This window comes from Capsicum annuum, chromosome 6, assembly GCF_002878395.1.
Source record: "Capsicum annuum cultivar UCD-10X-F1 chromosome 6, UCD10Xv1.1, whole genome shotgun sequence".
Classification (NCBI taxonomy): Eukaryota; Viridiplantae; Streptophyta; class Magnoliopsida; order Solanales; family Solanaceae; genus Capsicum; species Capsicum annuum.
Window position 1 is genome coordinate 193,795,824 of NC_061116.1, and position 5,606 is coordinate 193,801,429.

Below are 5,606 nucleotides of genomic sequence, written 5' to 3' on the forward strand. Positions count from 1 at the left end.
TAGATGAGTTGAGTTGAGTCTTGAGTCTTACTTATGTTATGGCTGAAGGAGAGAGTATTCTTCTAGATCTGGGTTTTAAATATTCATTAATAACTTTTGACTTTTGAGGGGCACAACGAGACGATGACATTGAGAAGACCAGATAAGACTGCTCACTCAGGAGATTTTTGAGTTATCCAAGTAATATTTTTTACCACCTTAGTATTTTAACTTTTTTTATATCAGACAGGAAATACCTAAATTTCTTTAAAAAGGGTCTTAAAACATCTAAGTTCAATAGATAACAATTTTTATTTGAAAATTTCCAAAGCTCGATCATCTTTCAAAACAGATGCATAGTATGTTACAACAGATGACTTAATTTGTTTGATTAAATCCAATATAAAAGACATCTGTTGCAACAGGTTGAGCATTTGTTTTTATACAATTTCAATTGATTTCACATGTTAGACTAATACCTTAAGGGGTGGTTTAGTTGAGTGTATTGTAAAACATAATGCATGTATTAGTTAATGTGTATTGCTAGTACCTTATTTGGTATGACTTTTTGACTATGTATAACTAATGCAAGCATTAGTTATACACTCTACGGTGTATTAAAGTGTGTATTAGTAATACACTCTATTTTCTATGTATGACCTTAATACCCCTCAATTTCCTGCTTAAAATATTTCACCATTCCTTTTCCCACCATTTTAATTTGCACTAGTGAATTTTTTCAAAATATTTCACAATTTATTTTTCCACTATTTGAATTTACAACAATGAATGGTTGATTTAAATAACTATAACATATTTTTCCTTTTCTTTGAGAGTCTTTAAAAAGATTTAAAAAAAATTGAGACTATTTCTTAATTTTACGTCTTATATTTTATTTTTAATTCGACTATGTTAATCCGTCAATGTAACATTTTTGCGCAAAGACGAAGGTATTGTAATTAATCCTAAGCCTCTATATAATAGTTCAACAATATTAATTATGTTTGAATTAACAAAAGAACTTTGTTGCAAAAAAGTGTACAAAATCAAAGAAGGGTATTTTTGTAAACAAAAATTTCTTTTATAAAAATTATGTAAGATGTATTATTTCTTATACATCAAACCAAACCAAACAATGTATAAGAAATAATACATGCATAACTAATACAAGCATAAATAACACAAGTATTACTAATGCGAGCATTACTAATACACTATATTTAGCATTGTTCTTATACACTCTACTAAACGACCCCTAATTGATTAATCTAGGACCAGGGGTGAGTTCTCATAGGATCAACTACAACTTCAATTGAGTCTTTTGAAAATTGAATGATGAGACGGTATTGGGTTACTCCCAGTCAGAGTCGTCGATCGATCACTCTGAGCTGAACCGATTCTTACTACCTTATATTTTTGACTAATACCTTAATTGATTAATCTAGGACTAGGGGTGAGTTCTTATAGGGTCAACTGCAACTTCAATTGAGTCTTTTAGCAATTAAATGATGAGACGGTATTACGTTCCTCCCGACCAGAGTCGTCGATCGATCACTCTAAGCTGAACCGATTCTTACTGCCTCATATGTTATATCAATACCTTAATTGATTAATCTAGGACCAGGGGTGAGTTCTCACAGGGTAAACTAGAACTTCAATTGAGTTTTTTAGCAATTAAATGATGAGATGGTATTGCATTCCTCCCAGCCAGAGCCGTCGATCAATTACTCTAAGCTGAACCGATTCTTACTACCTCATATGTTAGACTAATACTTTAATTGATTAATCTAGAACCAGGGGTGAGTTCTCATAGGGTCAACTACAACTTCAATTTAGTCTTTTGGCAATTGAATGATGAAACGGTATTGAGTTCCTCCCGGCCAGAGTCATCGATATATCACTCTGAGCTGAACCGATTCTTACTACCTTATGTGTTAGACCAACACCTTAATTGATTAATCTAGGAGCAGGGGTGAGTTATCATAGGGTCAACTACAACTTCAATTGAGTCTTTTGGCAATTAAATGATGAGACGTTATTGAGTTCCTCCTGGCCAGAGTCGTCGATCTATTACTCTGAGCTGAACCAATTCTTACTACCTCATGTGTTAGACCAACACCTTAATTAATTAATCTAGGACCAAGGGTGAGTTATCATAAGGTCAACTACAACTTCAATTGAGTCTTTTGGCAATTGAATAATGAGACGGTATTGCATTTCTCCCAGCCAAAGTCGTCTATCGATCACTCTGAGCTAAACCAATTCTTACTACCTCATATGTTAGACAATACCTTAATTGATTAAACTAGGAGCAGGGGTGAGTTCTCATAGGGTCAACTACAACTTCAATTTAGTCTTTTAGTAATTGAATAATGAGACAGGATTGCATTCCTCCCGGCCAGAGTCGTCGATCGATCACTCTAAGCTGAACCAATTCTTATTACCTCATATGTTAGAACAATACCTTAATTGATTAATCTAGGACCAGGGGTGAGTTCTCATAGAGTCAACTACAACAAATGGCAGCCCCTATTTGATAATTTACAAAAAAAATGGGTAATCTGTTGTGACATGTGATAATTCATTTGGGTAATCTATCACAACAGATTACTTAATTTGTTTCATAATTTGCAATAGATGAGTATCTGATGCAACAGATTGAACATTTATTTTTATATAATTTCAATTGAGTTCATATACCTAAATTGAATAATATAGGACCAGGGGTGGGTGAGTTCATAGGGTCAACTATAACTTCAATTGAGTCTTTTAGAAATTGCATGATGAGAGGGTTAAAAATTACACATATCTTTTATAATTTTAAAAAATAATTAAGATCAATTCGAACAAATTAACATTTTCAAAACTTGTCATTCTTTTCCAAAATACAAATCATCCATTTGCGAGAAAAATGTTTCATCATTTCAAATCTCGAGTTCTTGCTCTTTTCTCTTTCTTACTCAATTATAAAATACAGACAACAACTATAACTACTCAACAAATTGCTCTGCGCTTCACAACAGATCAATTTTCTTCTCATTTCCGACCACATAGGTGTTTTTTTCGACTTTATTCTTGCTTGTATCAGTCGTTTTCTCTGTCTTCGTAGGTAACAGAGTTTGAGAAGAGTTCTATATTTATTACTCCCTCCATCCCAAATTATGTGTCATCATTTCCTTTTTAATCTGTTCCAAAATAAGTGTCGTCTTTCCTGATTTGGAAACTTTTTAAAGGCACAATTACCCTTTTACCCTTATTGGTCCCACTTAATTAAAAAAAATATATATTGGAACATTTTTTGATAAAGGATAATTTGGTAAACTTTACTAAGTCTTTCGTTATTTCTTAAACTCCGTGCCCGATCAAATGACGACACATAAAATGAGACGGAGGGAGTATTTTTTTTCTAAACTATAAGGATTTTTAAGTTAATAATGAAAAAAAAAATTTAGTTGTATTATCTTCGAGAATGGGTTTACAATTTTGAGTTTTGATGGTAAAATCGTAGGAAGAACTCGAGAAAACCATAGTTTCTATCGCAGTGTTCCGTTGACTGTCTTGGTATTATAGGATGGTGTTTGTTGTGTTTGTCGTGTTGGTGGTGGTCATTGTCATCGTCATGGTGGCACCAGTAGTGGCTGTTGGTGGCATTGATTGGTGGTGTTTGTGGTGGAATTGGTTGGTGGTATTTATGGTGGCTGTCGGTGTTGTTGGTATTCATGGTGTTTGTGGCATAGGTTGGTGGTGGTTGTTGTTGGTGTATCATTATTGGTGATGTTTGTAATGTATTTTTTAAAAGTTATGCATACATCAATTGTAATGTAATTTTTATTTTTTTGTTATTTGTAGGTAAAACATGTCTCCCAAAAGAAAAGAAAGTGAAAGTGGATCAACGTCTGAACACCCAAAAAAAAGGCTACAGTACAGAGGGATGCGGAAGATCTTCCTGAACAATCTCAGTCGGGGAAACAAAGTGAATCTAAGGAGAGATATAGTGAATCTAAGGAGAGATATGAAAACAACATTGAGGGAGATGGACTAGGGTCTGTAGATGGTGATGAAGAAAATAAAAGTAAGAAAGAGGAGAAATTAGAGAGTGAGAAAGAGAAAGAGGATGATCATCAACATGATGACAATGGATCACCAATGGGGTGTGAATTAATATCGATATCCCAGCACGATCCTGTTAAAACTTTTAGTATTTATAAGTTTCAAATTGCGATGCCGATAAATGACAAAAAAGCATAAGAAAAACTAACTGATGAAATTGTACTTAAATGTCAGATGGGGAGTAAATTTATTTATTTTAGGAAAATTATGAAGGACGAAAACATAGACGGACTTTTTAAGAAGAGCTTCTTTGGACGCTTTCTTGAGCTTGCTGAGGACGCCCCTGCCCGTTTCCCAATAAAGATGGTATATGGTCTTCTGAAGCACAGGATCAAGTACGTGGGGGATGATAAAAATTCAGAGAATGGAGGCAAAAAGATGGATGAAATCTGGATCAACTACTGTGGCATGCCAGTTTATTTTGGCTTGCAAGAGTTTGCCATAGTGACAGGCTTGAGATGCCATCGTCCAAAAGAACCATCTATCGCCAAGGGAACACCCAACAAAAGATCCAAGGCAAGAAAATGCAAGGAAAAAATAGTTGGGTTGTTTGACATTGCTCGACGTGGCTATAAATCATCGGATTTGTTGACAGATATCATGGATAAAACCATACCAAAGCAATACAGGGAGCAATTTTGCTTAGTTTGGTTTGCCCATTCGGTTATATTGTCAAGAGACATCAACAAGGTCATAGAAGAGATTGCTTGGCGTGTGCCGAGGATTTTGATAAATTCAACAATTATCCTTAGTAATATGACAGTTTCTACTTGACTGTCTAATATTTACTGACAAATCTATCCTCAAGGAAGACCACCTTATACTGCTTTTTTTGGGCTTTCATGGTAAAATTAATCACTATTTTAACTCATCCATTAAGTTATATCAAATATAGTTATATAGTTATATGACTTTTTTTTTGCTTGCTTCCTATTTACATTTTTTAGGCTTGGGCATTTGAAGTCATTCCTCCCCTCCAAAAGCAGGTAATGGATTACCTGGATGAGGTTTCTTATCCAAGGATGTTTAGGTGGTTGGCTGCAAAGAGCAACACCAAAATTAAGGAGGCTGAACTCTTTAACACTCCGGATGATACAGTATGTCTTCTTCAAGAAAAATAATTTTACTCAATGAAAGATATTGAACAGATGTTATATCTGGTGCAACAAATGTTATATCTGATGCATCAGATTGAACATCTGTTGCGACAAATTAATCATCTTATGTCAAATGATGCAATAGATAGATAATCTATTGTGATAGATGATTAATATCTTGCATAAGATTACCCATCTATTGCTTTGGCTTTCTGAACCTGACTCCTAACAGATTAACCATCTGCTACAAATTATGCAAAAGATGTGTAATCTAATGTAACATATTGTTAATACACATAAAGATCATCTGTTGTATAACATGTAACCCAATAGATTACCCGTCTTATGCAACTGGTGTAACAGATTGGTAATCTATTACGACAGATGATTGATATTTTGCATCAGATTATCCATGTGTTG